General features: G+C 41.8%; 2 protein-coding genes across 4 annotated transcripts in view; one reads left to right on the top strand and one right to left on the bottom strand.

Annotated features, from left to right (window-relative positions):
* The window catches only part of macrod1 (mono-ADP ribosylhydrolase 1), a 113,330-nt gene that overhangs the window by 74,286 nt on the left and 26,833 nt on the right, over positions 1-12,211 (bottom strand). The gene's annotated exons all lie outside the window — the stretch shown is intronic.
* The window catches only part of flrt1b (fibronectin leucine rich transmembrane protein 1b), a 35,262-nt gene that overhangs the window by 17,623 nt on the left and 5,428 nt on the right, over positions 1-12,211 (top strand). For both annotated transcript variants that reach the window (XM_035161923.2, XM_035161922.2), the window contains exon 2: positions 8,717-9,769. The gene's annotated coding sequence lies outside the window, so the exon portion shown is untranslated. The remainder of the gene's footprint in view (positions 1-8,716; positions 9,770-12,211) is intronic.

Raw genomic sequence — 12,211 nt, 5'->3', positions numbered from 1 at the left:
GTGAATTATGAAAACCTCACTTTTCACGTGTTTTTATTCTTCTTTAGGCAGGAAAATAAATTTGAGAGTTTTCCATATATCCATGCACTCGAGTGGACAACAGGCATTTGAGTTTTCATCTCTAGAAATTAAACCAATAAATAAAATGATATATTATGTGAATACTATAAAAAATGATATGCATCTAATGCTGTTAACCTATAGCGTTCACATATTTTAACATATTATAATTTTGTTTAGAGCAATGTAAAATTTGCTTCTGACTATTCTGTCTACTCCTCTCTTCGCTCTTCCCTCATTTAGCTCCTCGACTCTCTCAGCCTCCTCCTGTTGAACTCTGCTATGTATTTCTATTCTTCCATGCCATTTTCTATCAAATCAAAACAGGGGGGCCTTCCTCTGATGACCAATACATTCTTGATCTTATTAATTCAATGTTTGTCCATTTTATTTCCTGCGAATTTCTTCTTTTGTCAAGGCCAGATTTAGTTTTCAATTCTGGAGTGCATTCGAGTTTGTATTGTGCACCATTTCATTTATCAGATAAATAGTAGGAAATAGAGCTATAAAGAAATCTATTGGTTCTGTTCCCTCAATATTCACTTTCCCTCAATATTCTGCTTTCCAGACAGTTCTGCTTTGTCCTTGAGCGCTATCGTGTAGTGCTTCCTCTCCTCCCCCAGCTCCACTGTCACTATTACCAGTATTTGTTAATGCTTCTTTTGCTGGCAGCCATTCATCATCACTGTCACTAGCATCATCCTCACTTAACTCGGATGGTATTCCGTCATCTATTCTTTTGGCCTTTTTGTCACGTACCTGCACCTGAGCTCCACAAAACATGAAGACATAAACAGTTTTTTATAAAATGTAATAAATCGGCATAAAATATAGTTTTTTGTTAAAACACTGCGAGTTACAGATTATAATTCATCATAAATGATATTAATAAATGTTATTTTATCTACAAGGGTATCCTTCTATAGAGGGACTGGAAGGTTATTCCTGAATGGTTCAGCGTTTTTGGTCGTCTGTCAGCCATATTGGTTATTAGAAATTTCTGTTACACTTACAACAGCTGGCCATTAGGTGGCATTGTATGGGATAACCATAGGCCGTATATAAAGATGGACAATATCCCACTGTCTTAAAATGACGCAAAAAAGTCTTGATCACTACCTGGTGGCTGGCTGCAGTACATGTCATTAATCCTGCCTCCTCCATGTTAATGGATGGGAGATTGACCAAACTAAAAAGTCAAAGTACACAGATTTTTGTAATCCGATTACATAAATCTGATCATATGTAAACCTGTTCAAGGGATTTTAGTCCTTAGCTGTAAATGGGAGCACTAGAGAATAACATTTCACCGTGGATTATTTCTTACCAGCTCATTAAAACCTAAAGAAAACATGGTTTTGTCACATCAAATGGATCAAATGCGAGACAAAAGTGAAGAACATTGATTCATCACTGCCACTTCAAAGTTACTTTACTGCTGTGCTAAAACACTGCACTTGCATGTGCGAGTGTCTGAGCATCAGGAGCAGATTAATGCTCAATTTACTGAAGGAGTGTTGTAAAGCCTTTTGTGCATGATTTTTTTTTTCTTTTTGGCTCCAAATCTGGATGAAGCAGTAAGCAGCTCCAGTTCAGGCAGGATGAGTGTCCACATGTCATCCTATAAATGATCTGGGACAGGCACCTACAGCCAATCATCCATTTCAAATGCCATGTTTTGCAGAGGAAGGCATTTCTGAGCTGGGAGCAGGAATAAGTTAGGGAAGACATTTCATATTTAATTTTTTGTCTTTGACATACAGGCGGCACACAGTTAATCAGTCTGACGGCTCAAAGCAGTTAATTTGGTGCATTTAGTGCACACCCTACCTCTGATTGGCTATTGTTAACTCCACCAAGGGGGCTTTGTTTTCATCGGCAAAGGTCTTCTGCAGATTGTGACGCAACGCTTTGTTTTAACCTCATTGCTGCAGAAGAAGCGACACCCTGCTTATAAAGGACATATTCATCAGGTTTTTATAAAGATCAGTTCTACGTGTCAGTAATAACAAAATGGCATTAATCATTATCGAGGTAAAAGTTTGAAATTATCGTTTCAATTATCATTTTCTTAGTAGAAAAAAAACTCAGGCATGTTTAAGGGACTGCTATTTATGAGTGCGTGCAAATTATTGCCAAATGAAAATCTGAATCTAGTGAATTTAAATGTGTTTCATAGGGGGTGTTGGGCCTTAGCCTTATGCACTCAATTCTCATTCATTCTTTGGTTAAAGTTATGGTCAGATGATAGAGTAGCCGGTCTTCACAGATTACCTGGGTGGACAGAAACAGAGCAGTAGAGCTTCTCAGGATAGAGTTAAATAACGTGAATATTATGGTACAAACATTTACCAACAGTTTTTTGCTTAATGGAAAATCTGCTGGCATTTGGCACTTAGGTCCATGTCTGGGTGACAGACACTCTAGTCTATTTTTAATCAGTGAAACATACACTGTCCTCCTGCCTTAAATAATCTCAAGTTCAAATGTGTATCAATGCTTTACTGAAAATAACCCCCAGACAAATCTACTATTTACTCCAGTTTGAGTAATGTTTCTCAAAATCAACAGTGGCCAGCTGCTCATGGACATAAGTGACAAATGGGCTTTGAGATGGGTTAGAAAGGTCAAAAAGTATTGAGTCACACTGTTGCAATTAATTGACAAAAAAAGAAATAAAAAGAAGCCATGTTTTTTTAACTGTAAAAATTACCCAAAAAAACCAACCCCCAGTGTGTCTGTGTGTGCGTGTCACAGCCCAGTGTCAAAGTGAGGCTGGAAGTGATTGGAAAAAACACGGTATCAAGCCTTCCCCTCCCTTCAGATCTTTGCTGATTATCCCTGCTCTGTCGCTTTCCTCATCTCTCCCTGTCTCTGCACCTCCCTCCCATGCTAAATGGAAGCTGTGTGTAGCTGTGTTAGAAAGCTAGTCACATCCTCTCCCTCTTCTTTTTAGCCCCTCTTTCCAGTCTCTCCCTCTCTTTCTCATTTCCCACCTCTACCTTTCTCTCTGTGTATCCTTGACACTCTCTCTCTCTGTCTTTTTCTCTCCCCTTTCTGCTACCCCCTCCTTCCCCCACCCTCCATCCCCTGTCCACGCCAACACCCGCGACTGATTCTGCCGGAGTCATGGCCTTCAGAGCCTGACAAGAATTCAGTGCCTGCGACCACGCGTGTGTGTGTGTGTGTGTGTGTGTGTGTGTGTGTGTGTGTGTGTGTGTGTGTGTGTGTGTGTGTATCTGTGTCTTCAAGCATAGATGAAATATGAGCTGTTAAATATGAATGCTGGGTTATGTTCTTATGCCAAGTACTCACGTCACTCATGCATGGAGCACTAAAAATGTGCGTGCACACACACATACATGGCGTTCAGTGTGTATGACAAGTAACTGCAGAGCTTCAGTGGCATTATCCTGCATCACATTTGCTTTCCATTTGTCTGTGATACTTGCCACACAGACACAAAACGCGCACATAGAGGCAGGCCCTGGATTCAGGCTTCACTGACTTTAAACCGTGCTCAGTCTGACAGTAATTTCTGCCTCCAAATTACATTCCAATGGCTTCATAAATCTGCTGCCTCCTCCTCCGCCTCTTTCTGCACCCCCCCCCCCCTTGCCTTTGCCTCTCTATCTTTCCCTCCTCTCTGCCGCCTCTCCTCTCTCCCCTGTTACTCCAGCCTCACTTCATTTTTCCTGTATAAACCTCTCTCTATCCCTCTCTCTCTCTTGTTTTCTTGTTTCCCCACACTCCTTCTCTCTGGCTCTGGCTCAGTAAATGAGAAACAGGGAGGCAGAGATGGGGAGGTTACGTGTGCGGGGTAGTTAAACAGTCACACTCAGACACACACACCCATAAATCCATACAGATACATGTGCACGTCCACACAAACACAGATGTGCACACACTCTCAGTCACAGATGTGCCCACATACAGAAATGTGTAAATACACACATCAGCAAGCACACATCTACAGTCAAACATCATAAAAGGCACATTACACTTGGATTGAAAGACAAGCGTTTGTGCTGCCATATATTTGCCAGGCCTCTAAATTGACTTGTGTGGGCGTACATGTGTGCCCCCTCCACACAAACACACACATTCACACACGTGTATGTGCACACTCCTTGCGATTTTAATGAGAGTGTTCATTTTACAGATAGTGCCTCTCGGTGAAATAATTGCCAATGTTTGGCCCTGATGGCGGGTCCAAGTGTTCTCAGGCCAGTTGTCTTTATGGGCCATGGTGGGCCGCAAAACACACCCCTCATCTCCCTCACTGCCACTATAACTGCTGCTCTGCTGCAGCCGACACACACATGCGATGAAGACACGGGCATAATATGCATAAGCACACAATGTAGACCAACTTACGCCTTAATACTAAACACACACATGCACACGCACTGAGGCAAAGGCCAGCGGAGAACAATAGGGCCGTCTGACAATGGGGCTCGGAGGGATGCTCTGCTCCATATTAATATTCAGCAGAGTGGATGTAGGGAGAGTGTGTGTCAGCAGGGACGCATGCTCATCAACCTCACTAACACTGGGGTTAGGCAGCCACATGATTACAAAGTACTCAGACTTTGGTCCCCAGCCCCACAACTATTAATCCCTAGCTCCTACTCCCTCACTTCCTAGCTCCTACCTCCCTACAGTGCACAGAGTGAGCGCACTGCCAAATATCACAGCTGTCACTTTTCTGTGCTTTTCCATTTTGTGAATTATTCTGAAAGGGCCTGATGGAGGCAAGGGGGTGGGATGGCAATGGAAATGTGTCAATGTCCTGCCATCACCCTCTACAGGATTTCAAATTTGTGATAAAGCAGATAGAAGGTCAGCTGGAGGAGACTTTGAAAGAACAAAAGATTTAATTTCTCCCTCTTTCTCACTCTTGATGAAATTGTCAGAAACACTCGAGTATCCACTCATAGATGGTTCTTAGTCTCATTCGCATCACTTCCTTCTGTCAGAGCAAAGATGTATGCATGTGTAGTACCAGAGTCTCCTCAGAGTATCTTTCTTTCATCTGTAAACTGTACAAGTAGACTCCTGACATGCTGTGACCACATGTCTGTACATACGTGTTGCCACATCTGTACACATCACACATTTGGGTTATTGTTATAGTGTGTTCTTTTGTAGCTCTGATGTGGCTACATTTTTTTATCTGTGTATTTCTTCTAATATTCTCAGTTTATTCAGTTTTATAACTACGAGCCTCCTCTACCGGTCTCCTCATCAAGCAAAGAAAAAAAAAAGCTTAATATCTAATTGATATTGTACAACAGAAAGAGGAAAACAGAACAGGGAGAGCATTCGGAGTGGCACTGAAGCCACAGTGAAAGTCACATACTGTAGTGTGCCTCCAGGATGCACAGTTGTCATTGACTGGCTCACAAGAACAGAGTGATTTCTGTCCCCTCGAGGAATGAGATGCTCCCTGTTATGCAGAAAAAAAACGAGTACACAGAAAAGACTCACAGTGGAGGGTCAGTGAGAAATGCTTTTGACCTCAACACTGCATGGGTCATCTGCCCAAAGTGTGGCAACTGCTCTCTTTAATACTGCTTCTCCTCCTCACTAACGGTGTGAGAGTTGTATAAAAACTAATAGTAAGAAGAAACTAGAATGGCACACAGAGTGCATACCTCCACCAAAGCTGCAGCAAGTTTCACACACTTCAAATCAGTGTCCTAAATGTGCCTGATTTCTTTTATCAAGATCCAGTTATTGTTATGACAAACGCCCTATCGCACAATGTTAAAGATTCTCCCCTGACCCATACCACGTGCTTCCACCAAGTTTTGTGGTAATCTATCTTTTAGTTTTTGCGTAGCCTTGCCTACAAACAAACAAACCAACCTGCACATGGACGGAAATGAAAACATAACGTCCTTGGCAGAGGTGAAGATGCTGGAATTGTTGGAAAAGTTTTACCAAATTAAAGGAAAATACTGAAATAGTTAACACTTTTTTACTGAGCAATTGTACCTTAAAATAAATTACCTTTTTAATGTCCTATTGTAACCTCAGAGCAGTTACCTAACTATCTGTGTCTCTGTAAGGAGCTGTCCTACAGAATATATGGAGACCTGCAATAATGAGACACATTTCACCATTAGATCCAAATAAAAATCTGATTCTAGTGAATTTAAATGTGGTTTCAAAAGGGGACTGGTGGAAGTATGCACTCAATTGAGAGCCATTATAGTTGTACTTAAAGTTTGAGCTTTAGTGTTTGCTCAGCTCTTGGCTTGGACTTAATTTTTGATTATGTGGTCTTATAGTTTTGTAATTTTGGGGCCTTAATGCCCAACTTTACAACATATTCTACTAAGTGTTCTTTTAAAAAACGGCACCTTTTTAACATCAAATGGTTGTAAGTTTTTATAAAAGATGCAATAAATTCAAAGAGCACTCAAAGCTCTTTGTGATCCAGTGAAAGACATCTGGCACTGTGTCAAGGTTTTCATTTCATTTTTTCTGCAGTACGTTTAATCTCTGTCTTGGATGTTCACAGGTATGTTCAGGTGTTCGATAAACATCGCTTATTCATAAGGGAGATATTTGCTTTGAGAGGTGATTAAACTGCTGCAACAATGAGCTGAAATTAAAACTGCGACAAACATACTTTTCAGTCGTTACCTTCTTCTAGATGACTTGAGTCCTAAATCCCTGCTCTGATTCATACTTCCATAATTCCCTCCTCCTCACCACACTCCCCCTAGCAAAGCTTGCTTTTGAGAATCCATCAGAAAACATTTTAAGGACAGCCACGACATTCGGCAGATAGAGCTTCACATATTGATGACTAATGGGCAATGGCAGCGAGCTGTAGAAATGCTGCTGATGTTCAATATTCACATCTTGTCCGACGCAGGCAGACATTTTGCCTGCGGTAGGTGAAGATTAGTGGCGAGTGTAGAGGGTCTTTTTTGGACCAGACATTGCAACCAATTAAGGGGACATGTTTTAAAGCGACAGCTACTGTTATTAAAGGCGACATCTACTGTTAATACATGACTGATGGCATCCAATTAAAAATCTTCATTTGAATTATGATTTGAATGTGAAGCCACTTAAAAGCTTTGGCCCAAAATACTAACACAAGAGGCCTTAATCGTTTTGAAGTATTAGACATCAATCAGTGGATTACAAATGAATGGAATGGTGAAGCACTTTATAATGTTACTCTAGCAGCAAACATAAAGCTCTCGATACATTGACACTGTCCTTGAGCGGACCATTATCTAATTTCTCCTGAAGCGTCAGTCACAATGTCGGCGCATTTCGCAACCAATGTCTGTTTAGCATTCTGTCCTCCATGTCGAGCTGTTTCCATTTCGCATGTTAGCCGCACTCTGCACTTATAAATCAGTTTACTATGCCACAAACTGGATATCAGTCTGGAGCCGTTTTTTTTAAAAGGACAATTTATCTCAACACACGCTGCCAACTTCAACCCACAGCAACCACATAACTTCCCCTCTAAACTGTACCCGCTTTAACAGAGACCAGTCCATTTGTGGAACCAGTTAAAACACCTAAAACAAACACACACACACTTGCATTTAGGATGTTTGCTGAACAATTTACGACCTTTTTAAATACCCTTCAAGGATGCACACGAGCACAGACAGCCTGTTGACCAAGCTCTTCCTCCTCTTGCTACAGCATGTGTTCTTTGAAAATGAAAATGAGGACAGCTTTATTTGTCTCTATTTGTGTTTAAGCAAACTGCATGATAATTTCCCAGTTGGCTGTGTAGTCTACTTACTCTGGGATGAAGTGAACAGACGAATGTGAGCAGCGGTGCAGTTAATGGTCTTGATGAATCTGTCTCTGTACACTCAGTATGCCTGATGAAAACCTTATATTTCAAAAGCCAGCGTTCACTAGGGGGTTTAGATTTTGCAACAAGACACAGGCACTTAGCGCGTGGTGGTTAATGAAAGCTCCAAAGCTTTGTGCGAGTAAAAAAAAACACACACAGATATAAAACATGGAGTCACCTTAATGGGAGGTTTGTGTCCGTTGGGAGCTTAGTGGTGCGCAGATGCAGCACTGACCTTCAGGAATATTTACACGAGGTACTTAATTTTAAACGGTATAACAATTCTGATGGGGATAATTATTTAGCCTGTGCCTTTTAGTATTCCATATTGTGTCAATGTTGAAGCCCCAAGATTGCGTCTTGGTGCCATTTAAAGAAAGCTGGTGTTAAAACGAACTGAGACATGACATTTATGCAGACACTTAAAAGTAGACATTTATTTTAGCATTAAACACATGTAAGCTGCTGAGCCAGTTTTTGACTATTTTTCCAGTAAAAACATGTTGATGGTGTGAGGTAATCAGCCACAGATATGTTCAATTTCCTGAACTATTCGAGTATTCTTACATTTCTTCAAACCTCTCAAATTTGAATCTCATGCACCTCAGTAACTAGGTATGTTGACTAAGCCATGTTTACATCTGCATGTTAAATTGTGAAACACAAAATAATTCCTCTAACAGATTCATAACTTTTATTGGAAAACATGCAGCCAAACAAATACAAATTCTAGTCTGTGTTATGCTGATCTTCTATGCGTTCCAAATCCTGAATGACAAATCTAAGACTGTACTTGTCTTCTCTCTTTTCCAGGTTGGCGCTCGGTGACACTCGTCCAGCTTTCCGGCTGAAGCAAACATCACTGACGTCCACCTTCAGGATAACAGACAGCAGCCCGCTTCACTAATCTGTGGGCGAACTTTTCACATCGAGCCACGTGACCGACCATCATCACAGCGCAACTGTGGACTACAGACAGTAAACACACTCATTAGGCTTCGCTGCGTCACAAGTGGATCTGTGTGAAGTGACAAAGAAGCGATCAAACATTTAACAGAGGAAAAGAGCCCAACTCTTACAGCCTGTATTCAGCATCAGGTCAACCTGTCCATCACAGCCTCCAAACGTGCTTATTACCATCACCAAACTGTGAAATTTATGTTGTCGTAATTGTGACAATACAACCAATAATAACGGATCAAATTTTCCTAAAGACCTTTTTACTGGATTTTTGTGAGCACTGGAAAATCCCACGAACTCTCATCCCACTGCTCATTAATTAAGACCAGGACCTGGCAATTCAAAGCAAGCGTAGAACGACACGGCCCTATTTTTGCATGACCCACTGATTGCATGAATATCCAGGATTACTTTTGACTTCGAAGAAGGACCCTTGAGCCCCCAACCATCTTCTGGCTGTCTGCCAGACTGTAGCATTTGGGTGTGGAGGAGTTGTTTCAGAATTAGGCCTCTGGACACCCATTGAAGATGACTTGAGTTGGCAGGCATAAAAACCCCTTACCAAAAAAGAAAAAAAAAATACCCAGAGAGAGAGGGAGCTTGGCAGCAGGACACACAAACACAAATGTGGGTGCCGAGGCGGCTTTGAGCCATGCTGGTGTCGCTGCTCGCGGAGCCCTGGAGTACAGGCTATCATCATCCCTATCATCATTCACCCAAGCTGAGGAAGATTCAACGGCCCGAAGGAACGAGGCGACACTTCTGAACAATTCAAAGAATCTGAGCTTACACACAGAGATCCAGAGCGACGTCCTCAATCACACATACAGACACACGCACGCTAAACCTTGATTCAGAAAAAACAAAACTGCAGCGGCGGACGTGAAAGGCACAGAGACTGAGCAGGTTAGCAAGCCCTCGGCAATACACCTTTTAAACACACACGCACTACACTACACACACACACACACACACACACACACACACACACACACACACACACACACACACACACACACACACACACACACACACACACACACACACACACACACACACACACACACACACACACATCACCTGCATTCACTGCAATGAAGAAAACCACACTTAGCTGTCAGCTACACAATAGGAAAACAACACACACACAGGCTCTATTCTCCAACAAAGCCTTTTATTTCAGAGCATGATTGAAATGTTTGGGTTTTTTTATGGCAGGGGGGACCACAAATGGAAGAGGAAGGGGAATGCGGAGGCAAGAACACTGAGGCCAAGAGGGAGTGGGAGGTAAAAAAGAGAGGTGGGGTGGAGAGGGGGGTCTGCTGCAACTAAATGAAAAGGGGAGAGGAGAGGAGGAGAGGAGGAAAGGAAAGGAGGACTGAAACACAGCTGATTGATCAAATCTAAGTGTGTAGGAGTCAATGAACGACTTAAGAGGAAATCAGAGGAAACAAAATTGTTAGAGACGGGGAGGAGAAGAGGAGGATGACTACGCTTCTGTAAGCAAAGCTGAGAGTGGATATACTAAAAGATTATTAAGGGATGGAGGTGAGGGTGGGCGTATGTGGAGAGGTAGATGGCATTAAAAATAAAGGTGCAGAAAGAGGAGCGCAGCGTTAGAGAAGGAGAACGACAGTTGGAAAGAATGAGAGAACGAGCCGGGAAGCGGCGAAAACAGAGGATCATTAAGAGGACGTGTCGATAGGAGACTTTGGCATGTAGGCAAAAACACACATAAAGGTTTGTGCCAAGAGGATATTTATGAAAGGAAACCAGGGAAACTGTGGCACGGAAGCATATGCTAGTTGATATTCATGGAGCATTTCCCAATATGGTCTCTGCTCCTACCTTGACACTCCCTCTTGTGTGCATATGTTCCTCCTCCTCACTTTTTCTGTATCTCAAAAGCTGGGACTGCTTAAAATAGTCATATCTAATCTAAAAAAAATACTATTAAGAAACCAGAGAAATATCCTGGGTCCATGCCAAATTGTGTGGCACCCTCCTTGTCACCCATATCAAACAGCGCCTGTGTCAAGCTGAGACAGGAGCTGGTGGCTGTTGATACAGATCTTGTTTCACATACACACACAGACACACACACAGCTACGTACAGGTACAGAAAGTGTAGCTATTTTTACACCTATCTTACAGGAAAAAATCAACACCCGACCAATCTTTGGAAGCATTTTTCTTTTTGCAGCAAACTCAGCTGATACTGACTTGAGCCTTCATTGCCAGGAACTCATTTCCCCTCTCCTCCTCTGACGGACTGTCCAACACTCCATCTGTCTCCTCGCCACCATCCCTCCCTCTCCCCCGCCCCACTCCCTCCATCTCTTCTATTGTTGCCATCTCTTATTTTGCTTTGCATGGATTTTGACTACAGCCAAGGGGCGATTTTGCATCTAGCACTGAGTGCACATATGAACTCACACGCACACACATGCCTGCATGTACAGAGGGGGAGAAAAAATATACTTGCCTTTAGAGGATTTGTTTATCAAATGTGCTGTCAAATCATGTCGAGCATTTCATGTCAGGGCACATTTTCCTGCCTCAGGCGACTCAGAAGAAAGAGTTCAAACAAGAGTGTGGCACAATGTAATTTCCACAACTTTCACCACTGTATATTATTCATATTCTATAAATAATGTTCAGTGTATGTGAGTGCACAGAGATCATTTTATCTGAATTGTAAATTTTTGTTATTGATGTTGGTGTCAGAAATTCGCTTCGAGACAAGTCACAAAACATCGACAGAGGAACATATTAATGTTGCAGAAAAATGTTTCTCTGTAAAACATCTCGCTAAAACATTTCTGGGGATTTCAGGACCAGTGCTGTGAATAATTTATAGAAATTTCACAAACAATAACAACCAAGACAAAACATGCATTATACATGTCAGCTTGTACTGAGACTGTTCTGTATGAGAAAGCTGTGTGCTTTGTATATTTACTGATTTGTATGTGCATTTCTGTGTGTGTGCTTTAGTCACAACCAAATATATGTACAATCAGTTGCTTTTCTATTTCTCCTTACACATTACTTATGTTATATATTAATAACTGTAGTGCAGTTAAGTGCGGTTAACTGTAGTGCAGTCATAACAAGTTTAGTGCTTCTGTTGTCTTCAACGTTATCAACAGCACTGTGGGCAATTAATCTGATTTCCTTCCCCCCGATCTCCCCTTCATTTTAGTTTCATGTCACTCACTCAATTTCAGTTAATCTCTGGGGAAAAAAATCTTCCTCACTTATTTTCACTCTCTGCAACTGTCACTGTCCAATTTTCTCCATCTCTGTTGTCCGTTTGCCTCCTCTCATTCTTGTAATCTTTCTTGC

This window comes from Hippoglossus stenolepis, chromosome 7 (genome assembly GCF_022539355.2).
Source record: "Hippoglossus stenolepis isolate QCI-W04-F060 chromosome 7, HSTE1.2, whole genome shotgun sequence".
Classification (NCBI taxonomy): Eukaryota; Metazoa; Chordata; class Actinopteri; order Pleuronectiformes; family Pleuronectidae; genus Hippoglossus; species Hippoglossus stenolepis.
This window is presented reverse-complemented; position numbering and strand designations above follow the sequence as displayed.